This window comes from Schistocerca serialis, chromosome 3 (genome assembly GCF_023864345.2).
Source record: "Schistocerca serialis cubense isolate TAMUIC-IGC-003099 chromosome 3, iqSchSeri2.2, whole genome shotgun sequence".
NCBI lineage: Eukaryota > Metazoa > Arthropoda > Insecta > Orthoptera > Acrididae > Schistocerca > Schistocerca serialis.
Genome location: NC_064640.1, coordinates 446,653,729 through 446,679,865, shown reverse-complemented (window position 1 = coordinate 446,679,865; position 26,137 = coordinate 446,653,729). Strand labels below are relative to the sequence as shown.

The 26,137-nt window shown below is 41.0% G+C and overlaps 1 protein-coding gene across 1 annotated transcript in view; it reads right to left on the bottom strand.

Moving 5' to 3' along the window:
* The window catches only part of LOC126470344 (uncharacterized), a 913,419-nt gene that overhangs the window by 550,197 nt on the left and 337,085 nt on the right, over window positions 1–26,137 (bottom strand). The window contains exon 2 of the mRNA XM_050098134.1: window positions 2,740–2,795. The gene's annotated coding sequence lies outside the window, so the exon portion shown is untranslated. The remainder of the gene's footprint in view (window positions 1–2,739; window positions 2,796–26,137) is intronic.

Here is a 26,137-nt window from a genome sequence, read left to right as displayed (position 1 = left end):
TTACGTCTGTAATTACTAATTCCCAAACCACGGGAGCGTGCTTCACATTCGACAACTGGCCCAGACGAGGCATCTAAATGCTGCACCAGGTTAGACTTACACTGCTGAGCCGAAACATTATGACCACTGCCAACCGGGAGATTGAATGACGCCTGGAGGCGTTGCGGATACATTTCACATTAAGGAAAGAGTACAACTGAAGCAGAAACGAAAAGGGAACAATTTTTAGCGACGATACGAGGGAAACTACCGAAATACAATGGCAAAGCGACACTGACAAAGAGCAGATTGTTAAGCCCCTGCGCCTGGGAACGAAGATCTCGGAAACGGCGAAGGTGGTCGGCTGTTGATGTGCTACAGTCGTGAACATCTATGGAATGTGATTGAAGAACGGAAAAATCACGAAGAGATGACAAGGTGTTGGACGTTCACGCCTCATCAGGGGTCTTGCACGTCGGAGGATTTTCCGCTCTGAAAAACATGGTAAGCGGCAACCAGTGGCAGATACGACAGCAGAGTACAACGCTGGTGCAAACACAAGTACACTGGAGCACACCACTCAATACACCTTGCTCAACATGATCCCTACTTGTTACCCTGTAGATCCAACGACATCGTTAATCACGCCTGCAATGTGCAAGGGAAAATCGAGATTCGACTATGGATCGATGGAAACGTGTCGCGTAGTCGATGATTCACGTTTCTTGTTACACCAGGTCAATGTTCTTTTACAGATATACCGTCATCGAGGCGAAGGGATGCTCGAAACACGCACCATGCCATGGAGGCAGGCTGCTGGGGCAGTATTATGCTATGGGGGACATCCACCCGGGCTTCCATGGGACCTGTGGCAGTAATCTACGGCACCAAGGCAGCTGCAGACGATGTATTATCATGGGTCACCTGCGTCCCTTCATCTTGATGTCTTCCCCGGCGGCGAATGCATCATCCCAGCCCATTTTATAGGGCCAGAATCGTGCTAGAGTCTCATGCATATCCATCTGTTTAGAGATAGTTGCGGGACTCGTCTGTTCGATAAAGGATGTCAAATTAAACACCTTTAAGCCTTCCTTCCAAGTTTCCAACCTTATTTTATTTGGCAATCAGTTTCAGCGTTTTACTACGCAATCTTCACGCCCCTGACTGACGTGTAGGAAGATTCTACCTCGGTTGTGATAAAAACAGGGGCCAGCAATACTGGTATTAGTAGGTTTTTGCTATAGCGATAACTTCAACCATCATCTGCCGTCCTACTAATACCAGTATTGCTGGCCCCTGTTCTCATCACAGCCGAGGTAGAATCTTCGTACACAACGGTCAAGGGCCTGAAAATGGCGTAGTAAAACGCTGAAACAGGTTTCCAAGTAAAATAAGGTTTGGAACTAGACGGCTGAAAGGTGTTTAATTTGACATCGTGCTAGAGAAGTTTGAGGAGAATGATAGTGAGCTGACAGTGATGTCTTGACCACCAAATACGCCTGGTCTCAACCCGATTGAACGTATGTGGGATGCTATCTGGCACCAGCTCCCCACCCATTAACCACCGGCCCACAATTTATGACAATTGTGCGATCTTTACATAAACATTTGGTGCCACATACCTCCGGAAATCAACCGCGAACCTGTTAGATTCATGCCAGGTAGGATCGCTGCTGTATTGCGTTCGGAATGTGGACCAACGCGGTATTAGCTATCGTCATATTTTGGCTCATCAATGTACACTGTTTAGAGTTATCCCAAAATAGGCTTAACAGGGTTAATTGGTCTTGCGCTTTAATGTTCCATTTCTCAAGTTTCTTTCCAAACATACAGTGGCATCTGGATTTCTTGCAGTATAATTAACAGATTTTTTTCCTACCTGTTATTCAAGAAGAACAGCCATTGCTAAATATCCGACCATAGTAGTTTGTACTTCAGATAATCACGACTTATTTTCATATAATAGCTGAGGACTGCACCAATAAACCATAACGGTTCTTGACAAAGAAGAACGAGCGCTAATGTTCGGTCTTAAAACTGCAAGCACTTAAGTATGGGAAAAAAGTTGCAGCTATTTCAAGGGAGCTCTAATTAACGCTACCATCCGGTGGGAAGGGACAAATTACGTTCCACGCCGTATGCTACAGTCAGTAGAGCAAGGGCGGTATAACGGGGTTCTCATAGCAAATGCGTTTATTGTTAGGCGGTTACAGATTCAACAGCTACCACCGGCCGTAACACAAGCGTCACCGTTCCAAAACATATCGTGCAATAACAGGCAGGTAACTAGACAGGGCCGAAATTGCACTGTCTGTCCAACGCAAAAAAGCATTAACAATGTACCGCCGAATATTCAAACGATGGCTGCATCCTTAGTTAGTCTCTTCATGACAACAGTGCAGTGAATGCGACTATCAAATTATACTCAACATAATAGAAAGCATGAAGTGTACCCGAACGAGCTATACTCAGAAACAAAAAGTATAAGGATCTGAACATTAGCGTATGCAATACAAAAGCGAGGGTTTCTGGATTAATTATAAAACGCTTTACTCCAAGAGACATTAACTGTGGCATGATGTGTTGTCGCTTCACAACGCTAAGCTCATCATCAAATCTGCGCGTGCTCGCCTCAAGCACTACGTTTATCGCCAAAGCTGTCCAGCGGAAGCGAAAGCAATAAAATGTGCCCAATTATACTGTGTTCTAATTATGGAGCTAATATTTTTGAGACATTAGCTGCATATTCTATATACTCACTTTGTTTTGCTGGGTCTGGCGTTTTGGTCCGAGTCTTCAGAGTTCTCTTCAGACTCCTGAAACAGATGGGAACACGTTACTATGCAGGTACTACAACCCAGCCCAAAATGGCGTTTTACGAATGTGTATGTCACGAAATACTCAGAGAACAAGGAGACCCTAAACTAGGTACGTTATGGAAGTGCTTCCAGTTAATCATAACAACTGCGTCTGACTGCTGCCACATCTATAATATACAGGGCGTTTGATTTGACATGGAACAACTAAATACCTAAAAAATACGCATGGTACACGAAAAACTAAAGAGGGGTTACCACGAATTTTCTTTCCATTCGTGATAAATGACGCTGTAATCAACAAAACTCAGTTTCTACATTTTTTGCAATTAAGAACTTAGTCATCTGATTCTACTTAACATTTTCGATAAAAATGTTAACCTGTTATTCTAAACTGTTGTATCATCGTTAAAATTTTAATTTAGTATTGTAAATCAGATTGTACAGTAAAATTTATACGTTCAGGCAGTTAAAAGTCTGACAAATAAGCTACATTTAACGTAACGTAGTTTCCTGTTCCCTTCATGGCTGATTTCGGAGAGTCCCCACACCATCGGGGTGACTGATTTCGGTGCGTTCTTCCGTCAAACGACCGTAACTCTCGTGCCGATTACAGCTCCTTCTACCACGAATGGAAAGAAAATGGTTTCAGATAAATCCTAGGAGTGTTTCTTGGCGTAGAATCCGAATTTGCAATAAAAAAAAGGGGTTCCGATTTGACAAACAGTTGGCCCCCGATAGATTGTGATGGAGTTAGGTGGTGGCCAGTTTTAGCACAGACAGATGTCACCTTTGAAAATACCAACTTTTCATCTGGGACATTTGCTTCATACGATGCGTATTTTTCAAGCTATTTAGTAGTTCCAAGTTAAAATAAACATCCTGTATACATCACTAACGAGAACAGAACCTTTTGAAATTTCGTGCTACAGAAGAATCCTGAAGATTAGATGGGAACGTCAGATAGCTAATGGAGAGGTACTGAATGAAATCTGAGCGAAAAGAGGGATAGTTAATTTGATGATAGAGAGGTGTGTGTGTGTGTGTGTGTGTGTGTGTGTGAGAGAGAGAGAGAGAGAGAGAGAGAGAGAGAGAGAGAGAGAGAGAGAGAGATAGAGAAGACTTATACAAGATAAACCAGTCTTGTAACTGAAAACATAGATATACTAGCATAACTGAATCTTCATTTTGTGTGTATTATTCTTCATGTGAAAAGCTATCTACCAAAAAAAAAAAAAAAACGGTATTTACTTGAATCCTCTACCAGAACGAAATGTAATGCTCGTTTAATGAGTGCCGTTTCTTCTTGAGTTAATTTCTCGACATTTGAAAGTCGAACGAATGTCAGTGGCTATGCTAAATGCTGACTAACTCAATCCTTGCATTCTAAGAACTTTTGGAAGCCATGTCATCGGTTGTAATGCAAGACGTACGCTTTGATTTCTCTAACATTTTTCTCAACGGAGAATAAATTTACGGTCTATGCTTCTTCGAAGCAGGAACTACGACGACTTGAGACATAATAACAGGGCGGACAGCCGCCAGAGGGACCAAATCGCGTAAGATAACCTGCTCTGTGAGGGAAAGGAGATCTTCCTGAATCAATTCGACACGAAACTGTGCCCGTCTCTTAGAGAGAAGGAAGAAAGCGCGGCACGACTTCCTCCTTAATGGATACGGCAATCTGTAGTTCCTTCCAGTACAGTCAATCTGGGTAACTTTGTACCACTTTATACCATTTCATACAATTTTTTTAAAATACTGGACACTCAAAAATTACACATCATAACAGACGTTGAAATGTTTTACGTCTTTAGTTACTTAGTGTTTGGAAAAGTAAAAACGTACACTAACTATGCCCTATTAGAATAAAATTTCAGCTTTAATACTAGTACAAAGTTACATTGTCATTCAGATAATTTTAAACTAGTCTTAGAAAACAAAGTGTTTCCTGTATCTAATGCGTCGGGTAAATTTTGATCAGGCCTAAAGGAAATCAGATATTAATAAAAAGTGAAAACAAACAAAATCGGTTAGAACTGAAGGTTTACTTTGAAATATCACGATATTTGTGTCGACCTGACCTTGTTCAACATAAATCACTGCAGCCAGTAGCTCTCTTCACAGCCAACGCAATTAAAGGATAATCACAAGCCTAACAGCTTGCAGAAAGTAGGAAAGACAACTGAAATACTAACTAGAAATCACAGAGCTAATAAAACTGTTACTCTTACTACAAAATAATGTAAGTAGGTGGAGCTGCAGTCATATGAAGCAAACGCGATAAGTGGTATAAAGATATCCTGACGTAAAAAGTTACCCTGACTGAACGTACGTGCAAGCTTCGTGAGATTTGAACATTTTCGCCAACTCTTCATCAGCCCACATATCTTATAATGGCGGCTCTTGTCCGTAAGCTTTGTGACTTGTTGATAACAGCAGTAATTGAAATAGTAATTTCTTTTAAGCAGAAACGTTAACACAAAAAATGTCGACGTGAAGAAAGTAGCTAGTTGTTCAAGCTACAATCAAACCTCCAGTTACTTTTTTTGCAAAATAGTACCGAAATTGCTACGATATTTCGGAATAATTAATTCTAAACTTCTAGTCCTATCAGCAAGGAAGAAAAAAACATTTTCATTTGAGGTAATACGCAGCCGTTCTAAAATCTTGTTTCTGCTCAGTTTTGCACAACATGAAAGCTACGTCATCATTGTTTCTTAAGTCGTCAAAGTTTCAATGAGAACAGCTAATAAAACACGTGTCTGAACTCTGCAACAAAGTGGGTTCCTAATATTACAAAACTGCAATTCAAAGTAGCGTTTCCAGCGATTATTTGAGAGCTGTATCATTTACTCCCTAATGAACAGAACGGTTGTTGGTTTGTTGATTTTATTGGCCGCTAAATAACTTCATTCTTTCACTTCGTGTGACATATTACTTACAAGCTTTTTTTTTTTCTTTTGAGAGAGACGAAAGTGATGCATACGGTACAGGAGTACTCCGAATTTTTACGTAATATAGTAATATGTAATTGTCATGTTTCTGTTGCAGTATGTTAACAGTTGTACTTTAATTGTGTGTTTTTGGAATACAGCGCAGGTGATCAGGACAGAGCTGTCCTGCAACTGATGTTTCATTAATTTCTGGTGCTTAGTGCGCGTCAACCTCTCAGACCATACATAAAGCACTTCTCAGATTGTAGCTGGAAAGGACACAGTTACAGCCGTTGACAAAATTCTGAAATGGTATGACCATTCGGTTCTGCAGTATCTCTCTTACTTTTATATACAAAAAAATGTGTTATCAGCCACTTCAGAGCATTTTCAACCGTGGCCAGGAAACTCAAGTTTCGGCCGTGATGCAGACTGACTTTTCACTGCTAACGCTCACTGTTCTAATATTGAGGCTAACATAGAAATCTGTGGTAATTACAGTTCCCACATTAACAGTCAAAGTTGCCGTTTCACAGCCCTTATCAGCCCTGATTATGTGAATTTAAGTCTCAGCAAAGATTATGCATATTATCTGCAGTTTTCTCGCTGTCACAATTACGCGGAATGAAACGTCCGTGGGACTAAATGGGCACCTGCGAGAAGAACTTTCGTATTTAAATTGGCAGAAACGTCAAACTAAAAAAATTACACAACAGAGACCGTCGACCTTCATGGCGTTTAACAATACACCTAGACAGTTGGAATTAGTTTCTAAGCTCTCCCTATAAGTCACTGGATTTCATGGCTAACACAACTACGACGAAGAAAAAAAAAAGATTGCTTGAGGAACCCAAGTTAGTCTTATCCCACAATATGTCACAGTTCCTTGCTAAATTCGCTATAGAGTCACCCGTAACGAGACACTGGTTCCAGCAGAACAACCACGACCACGATTAATTCACCTGTTGCCTGTCATAATCTGCATTGTGCCTTGCAGAATTATATGGTTCGAATCAACTGCGTTTAATGTGAAAAGCACACATTACAACCTTTATATAATCCAATGGAACACAGTCGGTCACGGCATGTTCAATTTTATAAAGCCAATTATCAGTTCTGTTCGTTTCACAATCTATCGTCAATGGATATTCCCGCACAAGGAAACGCCTTTGGTGAAATGTTGCAACAGCACACTGAGGTAACCGGCTGCGTACAGTGCTGTCAGCAGGAACTGCGTGCGACCGTAAAACCGAGATAGCGCGTAACGACGGCGAGAACGCGAATACGTTTTATGAGCAGTGCATGGGCAACACAAAAGACAGCCACAGGCGCCTGGTCTCCCACAACAAAGGCAAACTGCGCTCACCCTTATCTCACATAGCGTCCAAGCGTCAAGGGCAGCATTCGAGGTTAACCACCAACAAATAAAACGCCGATAGCCGACATACTTGTATTGCATCAGCATTTTTTCCAAAACCCCTACACTTCAACAAGAGGGTAAAGGCTTCAAATCCTCTAATTCACACATTACCAAAACGTAAACAGTGGCAAGCACATTAACACACTATCTCTCATATTAGTGAATGACGCCCAGTCAACACACAAAAAAAAAAAAAACGTTCTTAACAACACGTAAACCTAGCAAAAAGGTCGACTTTCACTAAAACGCAATTTAATATCATTAAGGGAGTTTGGTAAACGTTGGTAACACACCCAACGAAACTTTCGTCCACAAGTAAAACTTTTTTAAAATCAGAAAAAATTTCCCCGGTTCTAAGCCTCCCATCGCTATATTTTTTTTCGTTTTTTTGCAACTGGAATGTCGCACGACATTTGAGCACACGCCTCTGTCTATCCTGCGAGGCCCACGCGGAAGATGCATTTTAGGTTGCACACACGTAAACCTTATCACATGGTGAGATAATATCGCAGTTTATTAATGAAAGGAATAAACTATTTTTGAACATTTTCGTTTGCTGCACAGTGAAGTTAAAATTGTATTTGAAGCACAGACAATACGTTGGCCAAGCTTCACAAAGACGTCAGGTGTAGTTCAGCTATTTATGTTCAGTCACTGTACGTATTAAATTTTAGTTTTGGTGAATGAAACCCCGAGTGAGAGAAGAGGGCAAATTTATTTTCAGTTAACATACTCAGATGCATTTTCTGAGTGAAACAAAAAAAAAAAATTCTTCTGCCAGTAAGTGCGATCATGGCAAGCAGCAATGTTTATTTTGATGATTTCCATCTACCTAACATTATAAAAATGAAACTATGTAGTCAGTCTTCCACTGGCGAGCCAAAGAAACTGGTACACCCGCCTAACATCGCGTAAGTCCTCCGCGAGCACGCAGAATTGCCACAACACGACGTGACATGGACTCGACTAATGTCTGAAATAGTGCTGGAGGGAATTGGCACCATGAATCCTGCAGTGCTGTCCATAAATCCGTAAGAGTACGAGGTGGTGGAGATCTCTTCGGAACAGCACGTTGCAAGGCGTCCCAGATTCACTCAATAATGTTCATGTCTGGGAAATTTGGTGGCCAGCTTAAGTGTTTAAACTCAGAAGAGTATTCCTGGAGCCACTCTGAAGCAGTTCTGGACGTGTCGGGTGTCGCATTGTCCTGTTCGAATTGCCCAAGTCCGCCGGAATGCACAATGAACATGAATGGATGCAGGTGATCAGACAGGACGTTTACGTACGTGTCACTTGTCTGTGTCGTACCTAGACGTATCCGGGGTCCCATATCACTCCAACTGCAGACGCCCCACACCATTACAGAGCTTCCACCAGCTGACATGCAGGGTCTATGGATTCATGAGGCTATCTCCATACCCCTACACGTCCATCCGCTCGATACAATTTGAAACGACACTCGTCCGACCAGGCAACATGTTTCCAGACATCAACAGTCCAATGTCGGTGTTGACGGGCCCAGCTTTGTGTCGTGCAGTTTTCAAGGGTACACGCGTGGGACTTCGGTTCCGAAAGCCCATATCAATCATATTACAGGTTTGCGCTGTTAATTTAAGGAGTATAAAACAAAGCTGTGAACGTTATACTGCTGTTGGTGTGACAAGTAACATCAAAATATTACTTTATGCATGGCTTTAACACAAAAAACCGATTCGCTCGCACATTATACCACAACATATCGCGTTATATACACGGTCCAGCCACCAACATAATTAAAAAGTATTTCAGCTTCATTCATCCTATCATCTAACTTGAAAAAAGACTGCATAATCGCTGACTCGCAATTGCACTACACTGAAAAATCGTCGCTTAAATGGGACGCAATATTTGGGATTCATACGAGCGTACGTGGTGATGAGCAGTCTAAAAACTGAAGTCGAGACGTCACCGTAGCACTGAACTCCTCTCTGTACAACATAGCGGAATATGCCCATATGACGATCCTTCAGTCTTCAGTTACACTTTCCAACAGTGTAACACATTTTCACACTATTTTCTCAGACACGTTGAGAAACAATATGTAATTTTCTTATTTTAAAATGAAACTATCTAGGACAGTTTCTTCATATGCCTTTAGAATAAGTACAAATATGCTTTAAGTATTTTTAAAGATTCATCTTGATCGGTTTTGGAAATTTACTGAAAAACTGCTAACCTTGTGACGACGATGCCAGTGTTATCATTGTTGTATCAAATTCACTCCTATCATCTTTAATTTTTATGGGCTCGGTTACAATGTACTTAAAGAATCTCAAGCAAACAAGTTTTTAAATGCTGGTCTCAAGATACTTTACATGAGACACAGTTGCTTTCAACAATTCATTCAGTTGGAGGAAAATAATCTTTATACTTCTACCACAGAAGGTTATCAAATGACCTCCTCTGACTAAATATAGTGGCAAAATACACTGGTGTCCAAAATTAAAGCAACAAACCGCTATTTCCCCGTCCTCTGTCTAATTCACAATAAAATCGTACAAACTGACAACATACGTCCGTACGATCGTGTTGTGCACAGAAGATGGCATTCCCGTCAACGGACCACCACGCCAACGAGGACGTCAGGGCACTTATCGAACGGGATAGTGTGTGCTTGGTAGTCCCACATCCACAATCGTCGTGCAAAGAGTCACAGACGGTGCAGCATGGCACAGAGAAGACGCCTACCGGACTCTCTGAGGTGGAGGACCATAGGAAGAATGAAAGTATGACAGCTGCAAACTGACGTGGCGCGATGGCGTAATATGCATCGTTCTGTTGTTTTGTTGTTTCTCGGATGTGGCGACAGTTTATAGAGACCGAAACTGTATCTCGAAGACCAAAGCAGGGCCGACCACGTGTGACGTCAGAAAGAGAGGACCCTTATTTGGTTTAAGGGCGCGACGGTACCGCCTTAGTACTGCACGTCAATTGGTATCTGACCAGCAGCTCTGCGTAAAGAACGGGCGTTATTGCCTCAACATGAGATTTATGACATCATTCACAGCATGCCCCGTCGCTGTCAGGCCTGTACTGACGCCAGAGGTGGTCACATCCCATACTGAGCACAATTAACCAGTTGTCGGAATGTGTGTGCGAATCCGTTACGTTGGAAAAAATGAACTTTTTGTCTACCATTATGCATGTTGAATTTTTTATGTTCTGTATTCCTTACATTGTTTCTACTTTACTATCACCCGTTTATATTGTTTTTTGGCAAAATAAACGCAACCTTGCAAAATTTCCGTTTGTTGTTTTAATTTTGGACACCAGTGTATAACATTATCTGAATACTGCGACTGGCAGTGAAGTGGCGTGTTTTTAAAAACATTCTCGTTGTTAGTCCTGTCATTAGCAGGAATAACATCGGGTAATCGAAAGTGTGTGGATATCTGCTGTGTAAGTGTAAACGTATTGTCCTCAACAAAATAAAGAAATTAACAGCTATCAATACCTTTAACATGTGTCTGACATTCAGCACTTTTTTCTTTAACGCTGAAAAACCGAAAAATTTAAAGTACTGGAAACTGTTGGCTGGGAGTCCCCGAGGCATAGGTTCAGCAGCCCGACTGAAAATATTTTATTTTATCGTGCACAATGGCACCTTTTCTTCATGAAGAGTGAGAGTTGTGTCTTAAGGTTAGATGTGACTGATGAGTGCGTACGGACTTACAATTGTCGTGTTTGCGTTGTTTTCATAGGTAAGACAGAAAAAGAGAGCCGGAATTCCGTTGTTGGCACATAACCCATTTCTCTCGAATGGGATGGTACCAGGGGCTTTAGCTACCCTACCTGTACTTTCTATTTAAATCTTACCAAGGTAAGAACTTTGTAAAATATTCATCGCCATAAACACACAGTGACACTCAATTGTAATTCTCCTCTGTGATAAATGGAGGATTTTGCACTTATCACGGCCGAGCTCAATACGTTTTATTTCCTCCCACTTTTGTCTAGTCTACTGACATTCACTATAACGCCTGTTCAAAACAGTTGCTTTTACAGCCCACAGCATCGCTATTATTATTTCTTTCTAGTAAAAATACTGAAAATAGAATTTACACTAACTACTACTACTACTACTACTACTACTACTATTATTATTTCTTTTTCCTGCCTCAGACGTTGTGTCTGGTTAAAAATGGAAGGTGACGCGGACCTTGATCAAGCGTGACTTCCTTTTAACTGTACGGTATATGTTACATTGCATTTAGGAACTTTCGGGTAATTGAACATGTATCAATAATTACGGATTTCTGTAGTTGTATATATAAGTTTGGATGTAGCTGTATTGCACTGATGTACTGGTGGATATTGTGTGGTATGACTCCTGTAGTTGATAGTATAATTGGTATAATGTCAACTTTATCCTGATGCCACATGTCCTTGACTTCCTCAGCCAGTTGGACGTATTTTTCAATTTTTTCTCCTGTTTTCTTTTGTATATTTGTTGTATTGGGTATGGATATTTCGATTAGTGTTGTTAATTTCTTCTTTTTATTGGTGAGTATGATGTCAGGGTTGTTATGTGGTGGTGTTTTATCTGTTATAATGGTTCTGTTCCAGTATAATTTGTATTCATCATTCTCCAGTACATTTTGTGGTGCATACTTGTATGTGGGAACGTCTTGTTTTATAAGTTTATGTTGTTAGGCAAGCAGTTGATGTATTATTTTTGCTACATTGTCATGTCTTCTGTGGTATTCTGTATTTGCTAGTATTGTACACCCGCTTGTGATGTGATCTACTGTTTCTATTTGTTGGTTGCAAAGTCTGCATTTATCTGTTGTGGTATTGGGATCTTTAATAATATGCTTGCTGTAGTATTTGGTGTTTATTGTTTGATCCTGTATTGCAATCGTGAATCCTTCCGTCTCACTGTATATATTGCCTTTTCTTAGCCATGTGTTGGATGCGTCTTGATCGATGTGTGGCTGTGTAAGATGATACTGCTGCTTGCCATGTAGTGTTTTCTTTTTCCAATTTACTTTCTTCGTATCTGTTGATGTTATGTGATCTAAAGGGTTGTAGAAGTGGTTATGAAATTGCAGTGGTCTAGCCGATGCATTTATATGAGTGATTGATTTGTGTATTTTGCTAGTTTCTGCTCGTTCTAGAAAGAACTTTCTTAAATTGTCTACCTGTCCATAATGTAGGTTTTTTATGTCGATAAATCCCCTTCCTCCTTCCTTTCTGCTTAATGTGAATCTTTCTGTTGCTGAATGTATGTGATGTATTCCATATTTCCGGCATTGTGATCGTGTAAGTGTATTGAGTGCTTCTAGGTCTGTGTTACTCCATTTCACTACTCCAAATGAGTAGGTCAATATTGGTATAGCATAAGTATTTATAGCTTTTGTCTTGTTTCTTGCTGTCAGTTCTGTTTTCAGTATTTTTGTTAGTCTTTGTTTATATTTTTCTTTTAGTTCTTCTTTAATATTTGTATTATCTATTCCTATTTTTTGTCTGTATCCTAGATATTTATGGGCATCTGTTTTTTCCATCGCTTCTATGCAGTCGCTGTGGTTATGCAATACATAATCTTCCTGTTTAGTGTGTTTTCCCTTGACTATGCTATTTTCCTTACATTTGTCTGTTCCAAAAGCCATATTTATATCATTGCTGAATACTTCTGTTATCTTTAGTAATTGGTTGAGTTGTTGATTTGTTGCTGCCAGTAGTTTTAGATCATCCATGTATAGCAAATGTGTGATTTTGTGTGGGTATGTTCCAGTAATATTGTATCCATAATTTGTATTATTTAGCATGTTGGATAGTGGGTTCAGAGCAAGACAGAACCAGAAAGGACTTAATGAGTCTCCTTGGTATATTCCACGCTTAATCTGTATTGGCTGTGATGTGATATTATTTGAATTTGTTTGGATATTAAGTGTGGTTTTCCAATTTTTCATTACTATGTTTAGGAACTGTATCAATTTAGGATCTACTTTGTTTATTTCCAATATTTGTAGTAACCATGAGTGGGGTACACTATCAAAAGCTTTTTGGTAATCGATGTATGCGTAGTGTAGCGACCTTTGTTTAGTTTTAGCTTGATATGTCACCTCTGCATCTATTACCAGTTGCTCTTTACACCCTCGTGCTCCTTTGCAACAGGCTTTTTGTTCTTCATTTATAATTTTGTTCTGTGTTGTATGTGTCATTAATTTCTGTGTAATGACCGAAGTTAATATTTTGTATATTGTTGGTAGGCATGTTATGGGGCGATATTTAGCTGGGTTTGCTGCGTCTGCTCGATCTTTAGGTTTCAGATAAGTTATTCCACGTGTAAGTGTATCAGGGAATGTGTATGGGTCTGCAATGTAACTGTTAAATAAGTTAGTTAGATGTGAATGTGTTGAGGTGAACTTCTTTAGCCAGAAATTTGCTATTTTGTCTTTTCCAGGGGCTTTCCAATGGTGAGTAGAATTAATTGCTTGGGTGACTTCATGTTGCAAAATTATTACTTCAGGCATTTGTGGTATCATCTTGTATGTGTTTGTTTCTGCTTGTATCCACCGTGCATGCCTGTTATGTTGTACCGGGTTTGACCATATGTTGCTCCAGAAGTGTTCCATGACTGTTATGTTTGGTGGATTGTCTATTTTAATGTGTGTGTTATCTATTGTCTGGTAAAATTTCTTTTGGTTTGTGTTGAATGCTTGGTTTTGTTTCCTTCTATTTTCACTTTTTTGTATCTTCTAAGTCGTTTGGCCAATGCTTGTAATTTCTGCTTCTTTTCATCTAATTGCTGTATCACTTCTTGTTGTGAGATTTTACCTAACCTTTTTCGTTTTTTTTCTGACATTTCATTTCTTATAAATTGTGTTAGCTGTCCGGTGTCTTTTCTCAGTTTTTCTATTCTGATCTGTAGCCTGTGTTGCCATGCTGGTTTTGTGGGTTTTGTTCTGTGTGTTGGTTGGTTCTGATCTCTGCCTAGTGTGTATATTTAGTGTAGTGAGTGCTCCTATATAAAAAAGTAGTTGTAACTCTTCCATAGTTGTGTTTTCATTTATTTTGTTGTGTATGATTGTGTTGACAGTTTTTATTGTTATTTCGACTTGTGGGTTATTTGGCGGTCTATACAAGAATGGTCTAATGTCTGTATTTGTGTCTTTGTATTCTATATATGTCAGCTGAAATTTTTCTTCTATATCTAACATGTGTGTTACTTCGAGTTATTTTGTGCTTGTTCTGGTGGCTGTCTTAAGATTTCGTTTTCCTCTGATTGTTTAATTGGTGCGTGTTGTTCTTTGTTTGTTTGCTCTGGGATGTTTGAGTCCATTACTGTATTTTCTTCTTCTTCTGATTGCACATTATTTTGTTCCAGTATTTGTTGTACTTAATGTTTGATGTTTTCTAATTCTGACTGGGGTACCCTGTTATTTTTTATTATTACACGCATCTGATCAGCTAGTCGTTGTTCTGTTAAAAATTTTAATTCTGGGTGGTGGGGTTTCGGGTTCCGCTGGATAGGTCAGGAGTCCACTACACGCAACAAGCGGCTACACGGGTAGCAGGGGTTGTGTGGCGTGGGCTGGGCGGTTTTTTAGGTTAGATGGCCTTGGGCAAGTGCAGAAAGGGCAACAGCCTCAACGGGTGCGGGGCAAAGTCAGGACATGCGGGGACCAAGCAGCAATCGGTATTGTAATTGTCAACTGTCGAAGCTGCGTTGGTAAAGTACCAGAACTTCAAGCGCTGATAGAAAGCACCGAAGCTGAAATCGTCATAGGTACAGAAAGCTGGCTTAAGCCAGAGATAAATTCTGCCGAAATTTTTACAAAGGTACAGACGGTGTTTAGAAAGGATAGATTGCATGCAACCGGTGGTGGAGTGTTCGTCGCTGTTAGTAGTAGTTTATCCTGTAGTGAAGTAGAAGTGGATAGTTCCTGTGAATTATTATGGGTGGAGGTTACACTCAACAACCGAACTAGGTTAATAATTGGCTCGTTTTACCGACCTCCCGACTCAGCAGCATTAGTGGCAGAACAACTGAGAGAAAATTTGGAATACATTTCACATAAATTTTCTCAGCATGTTATAGTCTTAGGTGGAGATTTCAATTTACCAGATATAGACTGGGACACTCAGATGTTTAGGACGGGTGGTAGGGACAGAGCATCGAGTGACATTATACTGAGTGCACTATCCGAAAATTACCTCGAGCAATTAAAGAGAGAACCGACTCGTGGAGATAACATCTTGGACCTACTGATAACAAACAGACCCGAACTTTTCGACTCTGTATGTACAGAACAGGGAATCAGTGATCATAAAGCCGTTGCAGCATCCCTGAATATGGAAGTTAATAGGAATATAAAAAAAGGGAGGAAGGTTTATCTGTTTAGCAAGAGTAATAGAAGGCAGATTTCAGACTACCTAACAGATCAAAACGAAAATTTCTGTTCCGACACTGACAACACTGACAATGTTGAGTGTTTATGGAAAAAGTTCAAGGCATTCGTAAAATGCGTTTTAGACAGGTACGTGCCGAGTAAAACTGTGAGGGACGGGAAAAACCCACCGTGGTACAACAACAAAGTTAGGAAACTACTGCGAAAGCAAAGAGAGCTCCACTCCAAGTTTAAACGCAGCCAAAACCTCTCAGACAAACAGAAGCCAAACGATGTCAAAGTTAGCGTAAGGAGAGCTATGCGTGAAGCGTTCAGTGAATTCGAAAGTAAAATTCTATGTACCGACTTGACAGAAAATCCTAGGAAGTTCTGGTCTTACGTTAAATCAGTAAGTGGCTCGAAACAGCATATCCAGACACTACGGGATGATGATGGCATTGAAACAGAGGATGACACGCGTAAAGCTGAAATACTAAACACCTTTTTCCAAAGCTGTTTCACAGAGGAAGACCGCACTGCAGTTCCTTCTCTAAATCCTCGCACAAACGAAAAAATGGCTGACATCGAAATAAGTGTCCAAGGAATAGAAAAGCAACTGGAATCACTCAATAGAGGAAAGTCCACTGGACCTGACGGGATACCAATTCGATTCTACACAGAGTACGCGAAAGAACTTGCCCCACTTCTAACAGCCGTGTACCGCAAGTCTCTAGAGGAATGGAGGGTTCCAAATGATTGGAAAAGAGCACAGATAGTCCCAGTCTTCAAGAAGGGTCGTCGAGCAGATGCGCAAAACTATAGACCTATATCTCTGACGTCGATCTGTTGTAGAATTTTAGAACATGTTTTTTGCTCGAGTATCGTGTCGTTTTTGGAAACCCAGAATCTACTATGTAGGAATCAACATGGATTCCGGAAACAGCGATCGTGTGAGACCCAACTCGCTTTATTTGTTCATGAGACCCAGAAAATATTAGATACAGGCTCCCAGGTAGATGCTATTTTTCTTGACTTCCGGAAGGCGTTCGATACAGTTCCGCACTGTCGCCTGATAAAGTAAGAGCCTACGGAATATCAGACCAGCTGTGTGGCTGGATTGAAGAGTTTTTAGCAAACAGAACACAGCATGTTGTTATCAATGGAGAGACGTCTACAGACGTTAAAGTAACCTCTGGCGTGCCACAGGGGAGTGTTATGGGACCATTGCTTTTCACAATATATATAAATGACCTAGTAGATAGTGTCGGAAGTTCCATGCGGCTTTTCGCGGATGATGCTGTAGTATACAGAGAAGTTGCAGGATTAGAAAATTGTAGCGAAATGCAGGAAGATCTGCAGCGGATAGGCACTTGGTGCAGGGAGTGGCAACTGACCCTTAACATAGACAAATGTAATGTATTGCGAATACATAGAAAGAAGGATCCTTTATTGTATGATTATGTGATAGCGGAACAAACACTGGTAGCAGTTACTTCTGTAAAATATCTGGGAGTATGCGTGCGGAACGATTTGAAGTGGAATGATCATATAAAATTAATTGTTGGTAAGGCGGGTACCAGGTTGAGATTCATTGGGAGAGTGCTTAGAAAATGTAGTCCATCAACAAAGGAGGTGGCTTACAAAACACTCGTTCGACCTACACTTGAGTATTGCTCATCAGTGTGGGATCCGTACCAGGTCGGGTTGACGGAGGAGATCCAAAGAAGAGCGGCGCGTTTCGTCACCGGGTTATTTGGTAACCGTGATAGCGTTACGGAGATGTTTAATAAACTCAAGTGGCAGACTCTGCAAGAGAGGCGCTCTGCATCGCGGTGTAGCTTGCTCGCCAGGTTTCGAGAGGGTGCGTTTCTGGATGAGGTATCGAATATATTGCTTCCCCCTACTTATACCTCCCGAGGAGATCACGAATGTAAAATTAGAGAGATTAGAGCGCGCACGGAGGCTTTCAGACAGTCGTTCTTCCCGCGAACCATACGCGACTGGAACAGGAAAGGGAGGTAATGACAGTGGCATGTAAAGTGCCCTCCGCCACACACCGTTGGGTGGCTTGCGGAGTATAAATGTAAATGTAGATGTAGATCTGGTAATAAATGTTGTGTATACTTGTGATCTGTATCCAGTTGTGTTGGTTCCTAGGTTTGTTGCTTGGTAATAACAGAACATGAGGTGTCGATTAACTTCATCTGACCATCTCACCCTCTGTCTTTGTTTTCCTTCTAGGGTGGTTGCAGGAAGCATATCCTGCAAAACACCTCTATTTGGATTTAAATCATTTTCAAGTTGGCTAGCAGTGTCGTTACCATTGTGGGCGGGCATAGGGTTCAAGCGTCGTCCCCGACCATGACGGCGCTTGTCCGAGGCTTCTTTAGTTCTGTCCTGAACCAACTAATCACACTAAAAGGGGGGTTAGCCCTATTAGTGGTTTGTTCTTTTCGTCGCCTTTTACGACTGGCAGAACATACCGGAGGCCTATTCTTTTCCCGGGCCTCCACGGGGATTATTATTATTATTATTATTATTATTAGTCAGTGTATCATATTTTCATGATGTCCATTTCGGGGCCAATACAGCCAAGAAATTAAACGCACAAAATTTCGTCGTTTGTAATAGCAATACAATGAAAGAAATATAGTAACGATTAAGTCATTCAAAAGCATTATGATTAGTGTAGATAAGTACTGATAAAACAGATGTTCTAGTATTAGAAGTAACAAATGCATTCCCGATAAACACTACATGAAGTAACGTTAGTTTACTGTGGTACAACTGCATTGTATAAAGATGCGCACAATCCGGCTGGGATTTTCTGAGTTCTGGAGGAACACGAGAGGCTTTGTTTGAGACCTATTATAGAGTGAGTTTCTCGAAGTATCTTACTGGGGATTCCTGTATCTGATACAATGAATGGAAGATCATCAACATTAGTTAGCTTGGACTGGTCCTTTATTTGGAATGCCAAGTTAATATATTTTCTATTTTTTCGCTCTAAATGCTTTTTATATTTCTTTTACGTTAAGCAGCTACATCAGTGAGTAAGGAAAGTTTCTATTCTGTTTTCACTACAATGATTATCACTAAATATTACGTAGTTCACAAGGGTTTAGCATGAATGAACTATTGTGTGCCTTTTTCTTGAGCAATTGGGTACCTATTAATAAACCGAAAGATATCTTTAGACTGCGGACCAGTACCGTTTTTGTCCGGTCGCAGTCAACCTTTGCAATCAAATAATGAAGCTGAAGTAAACTCAGGAGAATGTTTCGCGTTATTGAACACGTCTGAATATGTGATGTCAGCTCTGGTTATGTTAAAGGATCAATTACTTATGTGTGCCATTTTCACCATCGAAAAATATTCATTACGAGATAAAAAAATTCTATGTCCTTTGTGGTTAGCGGGCATCTGTCAGGCGGATCTTACTACTACTCAAGCGCTTTGCACGCAGCGGCTGTCAGTGTACGGGAAGGATCACAGTCAATCAGACTGAACGTCCCACCAGCTCGTCCGAGAGACACTGGACTGTAATAGCATTCTTCGACAAGTTGTTCTTCCGAGTACTTCAGCTCTCATAGCATGACCACTGTACAGTACCATACATTAGCATTTCATATCTTTTTTAAGAATTCAGTATCAAAGGCGAAGAGGTAAAACAAGGACGTGGATAGATGACATATTTTGAAGAACTGGGGAACGACACATCGTTCAGAAATGTCAGGGAAGACACCATTAATCACGCCAGCTTGAGTCGGCAACGACTTCATAGATCTTAACAACAACCATCCATATATCGACAGTACCTGTTCTTTTACCGTAGTTAATTGATTCTGCGTCAACTACGTTCTACCAGCCCCCTCATCCAAACCGCAGCAACGGAATAGCTGACAAATCAGTCCCACCACTGATTTCACAACCTTCCACGTGCGTGTGTAGGCTCCAGTAACCAAGGAATCCGTGTGCGCATGCGCGGAAACACGCCTGGCTGGCTTCACGGCTAAAAGCTGAAGTTAGTAGTTCCATTAGAGTGTGAGTCGCTAATAGCCTACCGCCGATACCCCTGTTTGCCACATTCATTTCTAAGGCTTCACCGCGTCTTCTTTAGGAGCTTCCGAAAAGCTAGCATTATCGCTACGCAAGGTCTGGCCGACAGAGTATCCAAAAATATTTACGCTCTTGTAACATGGCTACGATTCATTGTATACCACGTTTCGTCATCTTATTTATGGTAGCAGTAACACCCACTACATTTTGCCACTGACAGTCCAAATGCGTTAGAGGTTAGTTTTCTAAATAACATCTAATCTTAGTGACATTTAGTTTATCGAAACTTCACTCGTCGAAAAAAAATTATACAGCTTTTTAGAGGTTTCCAATTCGCTCAAGATTTATTATTGGAGCAGTCCATATTAGATACATGAAATGATTACATTTACAGGTCAATAGCTCAAAGCGGTTCTGAGGTGCCAGGTATCGATCCATGCTCAAACGGGTATCGATCCATGCTCATACACCCATATTAGTATGTGGTGTAGCCTCCATAGACGGCATTGCAGGCGCTGACGACTCTAGCATCCAGTCGATCGTACACATTGGCATAATGTGCTGGGATATGTTATTCCACATGTTTTCAACCTGTTCACGTACTTCTGTAAGAGTTGTTGGTTGACAAGTCGCACAAGTCACTTCTCCTCCCATCATAACCCACACGTGCTCGACTAGAGACAAGTCAGGGGATCGTGCTGGCTAGGGAAGTTGCTGCACTTCTTGCACAGCACGTTGAGATTCATGGGCAATGTGTGGGTGAGCATTACCCTATTGGAACAACACATCACCTTCCTGTTGCAAGAACAGCAAAGGAACGGTCTAACAACATTCTGCACGCACCGAGCGCTGCTTAGCTTCCTCACCAGAAACACCAAAGGTCAACGAGAGTCGAAACTTACCGCACCCCACACCAAAAGGCCCGGGGGTGGGGCCAGTATGATTTGGACGAATGCACTCTACGAGAAAACACTCGCCGAGTCTACATCGTACGCGCAAACGACCATCACCTGCTTGAAAGCAGAATCTGCTTTCATCACTGAAAACCACGACGCACCATTCCATCTTCTAAGCGATCCGCTGACGACTGAGCCGTACGCGTCGATGCTGTAGCGCGAGTGGAAGACAGGTTAGAGTTGTGCGTATCCGTAGTCACACTGCTAACAACCGATTTGCAACAGTGGTGAAACGTCTAGGCTCACAAGCCCTGTTATCTGAGCTGTGGCAGCTGTACTATTACCTACTACTGCTGCCCTTACAATACGAAGATCCTGGCGCTCGTCTATGCTGCGTGGACGTCCAGAACATCGTCTGCAGGTGGAAGAATATTCACGTGACCACAACTGACGCAGCAAGGTCAACTTGTGTGGCAATTCTCCAAAAGGACCATTCTGCCACTCGGAAGGCTACAATGTGACCCCTTTCAAACTCGCTCAGCTGGCTGTGGAAAGCACGAGTGCGTCTCCGTAGCATGGTTTGCCTGCTTAGTTCACACGTTTGCACCATAGTGAGCCTTCTGGCTGTGAGCATTCCCTGTTAAAGGGTAGACACAGACGGCGCTCTGGTAGCTACGCCACTACGCTATTGTAGGTGGACGACGTTGAAACCGTATCTACTATCCCCCAGGTGATACATGCCGTCATCGGATCAAAGTCGACGTCATCTTTCCAGATGTATTAATTTTCTTCCGGTAGTGTATTTCTGATGGTGGTAAAGGTCGCAGGGAGAAATGACGGACATTTTGGGACAACGTACCGGATGGAATTTATTATTATCCCATTGAACTCCTGCACCCACAGACAAAAGAGACACTGTGTTTACATTTTTTAATTATTTCAGATTCTTGCTACTTTGAATTTACATTCGACGTTGATGCATGAGATGATAACGGTTTTACCAACAAACCGATGAAATGTGCTTGTTTTCCATAGTGCTGCGGTAGTTACACTTCTGTTTGCTGCAATTTAAAAAAATGCCATAGTACAGCAACTTACAATTCTGAAAGAACGTTTGAATCTTTTTCGGTGTTTTTATTTGCTGTTTGCCGTGTTATGGAAAGCATCACTTCGCTGAAATTACAGATTATCCAACAACAGGGGAATGAGACAACAACGTTCCTTTGTAGGATGTGGGCGCAGAATGTTACTGGAATCGTATGGGCATGAATACATTGTGTTGTAGCTGCGTGCTTGTGAGGTAACTCATAAATCTCATTCACAATATACATTATCATGTGAAACGAGTCAACTGAACGAAACGTACTTCTTAGCCAGCATTTGGCCATACGGGTACATTTGCCTATTTGCAGTTTGTAACTGAGTTTTTCTACTCGAGATTTCCTCTACGCCTCTAGGTATCTGCATTCTAAAATACGGTTCGACATTTTATTTCCGTAGATAGATAGACAAGTATGTATGCGCGCAGCCCTTTCCGTGCTGAAGTTAGATACACTGGAATGCAACACAGCCCATTTTCCTACTAATGTTATATTTATGAACATCTCTAACTCTACACCTCAAATAGCTTATTGGCAACCAGTTTCATAGTGAATAAATGTATTGTGAAGCAGTGATTAACCCTTTGATTACCAGTGGTTTCTGCCTGAAGCCACCATTCCTTTTCAAATACCGGTGACGTTAGCATGAAACCATCAATGCTGTTCAAAGACACACACATCTTGTGGTACACGTGATACACCGAGGTACTTCTACGAAAGTAGTGCATTGGAGCAGTCACTTACAGCGTTGAAAGTAATAAATGGCGCAGCGATTGTTCTACGTGATTGTAGGAGATTATGATGCGCGGTCGTTTTATAATGGTCATATTGAGGGAGATCATTGGCAGTAAATGTAAGTACATCTAAAGTTATTGTAACGTAAATCTGTGTTTTTACTACTTCTTTTATGATAGTTTCGAAATGATACCACTGGCATAGTATGTAGTTTTAATGAAAAATTTATCAGATTTTCGATTCATTTTGTTGTTGTTTAGGACTACAATTTCTTTTAGGCATTGTGTATTCATGGAAGTTTCAAGATGTGGGATTCTATCTACGGAAGAGGCGAATTTGCTTTCAAATAAATCACATAAAATAATGGATGATTGAAAACTGTACGTGTTAATGGTTCCAAAATGAAATCATCTGCCGGCCGCGATGGCCGTGCGGGTCTGGCGCTGCAGTCCGGAACCGCGGGGCTGCTACGGTCGCAGGTTCGAATCCTGCCTCGGGCATGGGTGTGTGTGATGTCCTTAGGTTAGTTAGGTTTAAGTAGTTCTAAGTTCTAGGGGACTTATGACCTAAGATGTTGAGTCCCATAGTGCTCAGAGCCATTTGAAAATTTTTTTGAAATCATCTCCTTAAAACAATTGATTGTTTACTTTTTGGCAATTTCTTCTTGTATTCGTTGCTTTCTATGATAAAGGTTAATTTGTGAAAAATTATATTCCAAAGTGAAATTTGCAACAACTGATTCACGTATTTGACTCATTACATTTCGCTTCATAGTATTACTTCTAAATATTAGAACGATGTGGCAGAATTCGCAATTTTAGCACGTATGTTGTAGTCGAATAATACTCAGGTTTCTCTCTCTCTCTCTCTCTCTCTCTCTCTCTCTCTCTCTCTCTCTCTCTAAAGGAAATAATATTTATATCGTTGCGCATTTTCTTACAATCATCCAGCGAAGATAATTTCCCGTAGACAACAGCATCAAAAGCGTATAATCTGAAGGTGCCACGGAGACCAACTGACAAATCGTTTGTTTTCCAGAGTAAAAATTAGTGCACCTATTACTCTTCCTTGGTGTGCAGTCACTGCTAGTTTCGCTTTTGTTGAACATTAGCCGTCCAAAATCACATGCTGGGTTTGAGTGACAAGTATTTTTCTCCCCAAAGCGCTACAAAGTCAATGCAAAGTATATTACTGTAGTTTTGTGGATTACCAACTGATCATTGCTAGTTTTAAGCAAACGACGTACTTCCTCCGTGTTACTCTACGTTTTGGACTGTATCAAATACTGGACAAAAACAATAATAATCTCTTGAAACATTGAGATTACAGAGTCAATGCCATTATTTTTTGGCAGGTACAATTCCTGTATCTCTCTGGTAACTTTTTATTCTTGTTTCGAACATTCATAACCTCATTATATAAACGATTTGACGAATACCGTCTATAGCCCTATGAGTCTCTTCACAGACGACGCACTGTGTCCAGGGAGGTTACCTCGTTAGAAACTTATACTGAAACAAACATCTACAAATCAACGGGTGGTGCAAAGACTGGCAGCTGACTCAAAAACATAAATAAATAGAATTTATTGGACTTGTACAGACGAAATTATCCGATGGGTTTTGACTATGAACCACGTGATTAGTCACTGGAATCTATCACAGCCATGAGATATCCAGGAGTTTCAGTTCGGAGCGATTTCAGGAGCACGACCACATAAATGCTGCCGAGGAAAAGGTAAAGAGGCCTTAGAGATTTTTCGGAAGAATCCTTACGATGTACGATTCCTGCACTAAAGAGGTCGCCTACAAAACCATCGTTCCACCAATTCTTGAGTACTGTTCTTCGGGCTGTGATTCTTACGAAGTTGAATAACAGGAGTGCAAGAGAACATTCAAAAAAGGACTGCACGATTTGTCGCGGTTTTGTTTAGTCGGTCTGAAGGTGTCACAGAAAGGCTCAACAAACTGCAGTGGGAGACATCACAAGTAAACCGTCGTCCATCGCCGGGATCCTTACAAAATTCCAAGAGCTCACGTTTCAAAACAAGTCAAGAAATTCACTGCTTCCACCCACACTCATCTCTCGCATTAGCCACGAGAAATTTGAGCTCATACAGAAAGCTACCCAAAGCCTTTCTTACCAGGTAACATCCGCGAATGGAACATAGAAGAGGACGGCAGTTACTGGTGTGTACTTCCGCCTTGTGGATGCAGATACCTACATATAAAGTGATAAAAATCTCTTTTTTTTACACTTTTGTGATAGTAAGTTCCTGTGGCAGACCAAAAGGATCACTATCTGCCACAAGAAGCTTCACTTGTATATTGGTGTTTTGGTCCTTTGCAGTGCTCAAACTCATTGTTACCATCTGAGGACCATACAGTATATACTCTTTCTCCCAGACGCTCCTCTCCACCCATCCACCCATCCACACAAACGCGCGTGAGAGCAATCCACAAAACCTGAATGGCTGGGTCCTTTTGTAATTTATCGTTTAGTGCCCTTAAAAAACATTTAACATGTGCAGCTACACTCTCCTAGCTTAGTCGGGTGCCCAGCGAAGAAACCGCCAAAGCAATGTCTAAACACTAAGTGGAAAATAAAGCGTTAATGAACACTGTTTCTAATAGACTGATAATGTTGTAAATATAATAAAGGTATACGTCAGGAAATTATTTCTGATAACTGTGAATACCCTACGAATTACTTGTTCACAGCACATATGCAGGTGAGACTGCAGATTCTCGTTTCACTCGCCGAAAACTGCTTAGACCAATGGCTTGATACGAATCGTTGTATTAGAGGTGCCTTACCCTTACCGGCTTCATTCTAAGTAAACGCTCACGCAGCTAGTTACTAGGTAAATAATTAACATGGAACCATGGGGCAACCTATATTTCACAAGCACGAAGCACCGCCGAAAAAGAAATGCACATTAAGTGTCGTAAGGAAATATTAAAAAAAACAAGATAGACAGCAGCATCTAGATACATATTCTGCAAGCCACTACACGGACCATGGCGGAAGATACTCCGTACAAATTCTCTAACCTCTTGCCTTATTTCTAATTTATTATTCTTGGGATCCCTACACCATGTGTTCTATTAATTTAGCGGAATTTTCGCACAGACTTCCACGAACATGGTTCTCTAAATTTAAGAGGACTTCGCGAAACTACGTTGTCTATACTCCAACTTTCCCGAGCATCTCTGTTACATTTCTCTATGAGCTATACCCTATCCATATCAGATTGTATACTGTATAAGCGCAGGTCATTCCCGTTTTCAAGAAGCGTCGTAAGACAGATGCACATAATTATAGGACTACATCGTTAACATCAATCTGTTGCAGAATTATGGAACATGTTTTATGCTCAAGAATTATGACGTTTTTGAAGAATGGAGAGCTCCTCTATAAAAATCAATATGGATTCTGCAAAGCAGAACTCAACACGTCGGCTCTTAACAGAAAAAAATAGAAAGAGCTAAAGGTATTTTCCGGGACACTCAAAGAGATGTGTAGGGCCGTTACTGTGTACAATGTATTTAAATGATCCAGTTGAAAAGGTCGGAAGCTCTTTCTGGCTGTTCGCAGATGATGCGGTTGCCTGTACGAATGTAGCAAACCCAGAAGACAACGTCGATTTGCAAAATTACCTACAGAAGATTGATGTATCGTGCAGTCTCTGGCACTTAACCCTGAACATAAATAAATGTAACACACTGCGCATACACAGGAAAAGAGATCCGTTACTGTACAACTACACTACTGATGATATATTGCTGGAAACAAATACCGAAAATATCTAAGACTAACTATCC